The following is a 3,065-nucleotide window of genomic DNA, read 5'->3' on the forward strand; positions in this document are numbered from 1 at the left end:
GGTGTAAAAACCTTTTTTATTTTATTCCAAGAGGACTACATTAAATGGCAATCTCGTCAGTGATTTAGAACAGCCTGCCAGCTGCTCACGTTGGACTGCAAACCTTGAGCAGATTTGTTGTGGACAAAATAGCCCAGGCAATGCATTGTAAATAAAATAAAATAGAAAAAAGTGTCATTAAAAAATAATTTGTAACCTAGAGTTGGACGTGCAATCTGAGTTCTACTTATTTCTGAAGACAGGAAAATATATTGCAGAACTAAACGAAAATTAAAGAAATTAGTCATAGAAGCATTTCCTTCTTAACACGAAAGCAGTTAAAATTAAAAAAGAAAATAGTATAAAGTGTTACCTTTCAAATGTAAGATTTTATAAATATAAGATTTGTTTATGCTCTAGAAATGCCGGCAGTAAACATCTTGTGAATGACCAGAATCGACACAAACAAGAAAGTTTCAAGTTATTCCATTGGCTTCAGTAACAAGTAATGTCAAGTGGGTTAGAAAGTATTTAAATATGGACCCTGAAACATATTTATAAAATCTCATGGACTTGATCACACTAGATGCATAAAAACTGAAAGTGAAACTGATGGTATGGCCTACTGTCTTATTAATTTGGGCAATTAGTCAACCCCGGGGGAGCATTCTTAGAGAATTAAAATTAGATAAATATATATAATGACAAAAGCATCGTATCCTTTCTTATCTGATTAGAACATTGTGAATCCCACACCTTTGATCCCAGTACACATGCAATGTTCAGAACAGAGACACATCAAATGCAACCAACATACTTCAAAGATATGACTGGATACTCCAAAAAAAATCACCCTCTGACCCATTTGCTACGTGTTTCTAAAAAATCCCAGGATACATGGCAAGATAAAAAGCAACATCATCAATTACTAGGATCATTTTTTCATACCTGGAATGGTGGATAATTGGTGGACATTTTTTTTTTGTATTTTATTGAGTTTTTTTCTTCATTCCATTAACTATTTACTGTACATGTGCAACAAATAACGAGATAGCGTACCAACAAATGGAACAGGACAAAATATTGAATCCAATTATCTTCCCAATATCAACATTTGCAACATCATCATTGCAACAGAATGTAATATTTTATTAGATGTATTTCTGGTGTTATACATTCTAATAAAATATTCATGACATTGTTGAGTTGGATGTTCTCTAATTGCCCCTAATGCACACAATATGGATATTTCTATTGATTAAGTACTAAAGCTGCCAAAAAATAAACTGTAATGTTGGAAAAGGAAGAAATGAGTAATATGTATGCAAATCATAGTGGATATTGTCATAGCAACATTTGCCGGTCACATCACTGCACTCTACCACAATGTCTTTGTAAATCCCTATTTAAAAAAAGACAAACTTTTATAATTTGAACTCTATATATATAATGTTACTTTGATAGAAAAGTCTGTTCAGTAAGAAGAATCAAAGCCAGGAGCTTCTGTCTGAGGCCGAAAAGAAATGCACAGATGGAGCCAGATCACTTATGTCGGCAGGAAAGAAATGTGGAAGATAAATTGTGGAGGCTGTGTGAGGTGGAGCCGCCTCCTTTGGCCATACATCTCCTTATTTTGTAGTTAGAGGCAAACACCTGCTCCCCTGACAGTTTGTGCCTTTGCGTCGACTCAGCCTCGTTCAGCTGGAAGTGCTTATGAAGACGGCACACCTTGTGCGCGTTTCTGCGTATCCCTCCACGCTTGATGTTATTTATGGACGCATGCTGTAATGTGAACGGAGCATTCCGGTTGTGACCCCCTTAATGTAAACATCAATAATACACTGCACAGATTTATGTTGCCCCTCTATTGAAAAGTCTGTCTTCTTGGAGATCAAATCGATACATAATTCATAGCGTAGCAAGGTTTAATAATTGCATATTTCAGGGGCACAATCAAAACAGAAATGAGACTGAGACTGGAATGGGATCAGATGAGAAATAAACTGTATTATTTGTTAGCACCATTCAAATTAAAGTGATTAAGGAGCCACGCTTTTGTCCATCAAGTGTAATAATGCTGATATTTTAAAAAAAGACCTTTTCACCTTTTACTGCGAGATAGTTTTACTGGAAGATAATTACTTTCAGCAAGATGAGGCAGCTGGAGGGCTGAAGCATACAGAGGCTATGGTTGTGCATTTTTATCAGCTGCGATGCTAAAAATGTTTTATTTGTCCTTAATAGTTGCTAGAGGAAAGGTGAACGGGTCATTTAAAACAAAAGGATTTGGTCCTTTGGGATCATGTGCGTTTTTCTCAGTGCTCATCCAATTTCATGGCAATCTGTTTTCATATAGAAAGGCATCCTGCATGTTGACATTTTCCTAAAGGCAATAAAAGCTCATAAAGAGCTTACTAAGCAAAAAAAAGAAAAAAAAAGGATACAACTGTATTTATACAACTATTTTTTGCAGGAAAAAATGGGAAAAGGATTTGTCTAGGATACTGCGATACATTTTACACACAGGCTCACACACTGGTAGTCCCACCCACCACCAATAAGTTAAGATTTAAGTTCTCACAGTGTTAAAAGTCCTGGCTGCTAGCCTCCTGCTGGTTCTGGGAAAGACCTCATGGAGCTGCACTGCAGGGGGCTGCAGATCTGAAGTCTCTAATATGGACCTCTGTGTGCTCCGAACCCTCTGATGAAGCTGCATGCCATCTAATGTTAAGGTGTTCTTCTGTCAGACCGTTCCTTCTTGCTTCCAGATTAACCCCCCCAGAAGTAGCAGAGCTGAGCCGGGGTGGGAACGAGGAAGAAATGAAACTGACTAATGAATGAGAGTTTTAATGTAGTAAGATCTGAGTTTCGTAGAGGGGAAAAAAAATAAAAAATGATGAAAGGAAATTGAATCTTGGTGGTGAGCAAATAGGTTAGTCAGCACAAGGATACTATGAAGCAATCCTTTGCTATAGTTTGGTTTTTGGGTGAAGTATATTCTCCTCCAGAATGAAACTGAATGAAATGAAACTGAGCCTGGAATGAGATCAGATGAGATCTCATTCTCATCTGAGAATGAGAATTTA

This window comes from Poecilia reticulata, chromosome 20 (assembly GCF_904066995.2).
Source record: "Poecilia reticulata chromosome 20, P_reticulata-male-v2, whole genome shotgun sequence".
Taxonomy (NCBI): Eukaryota; Metazoa; Chordata; class Actinopteri; order Cyprinodontiformes; family Poeciliidae; genus Poecilia; species Poecilia reticulata.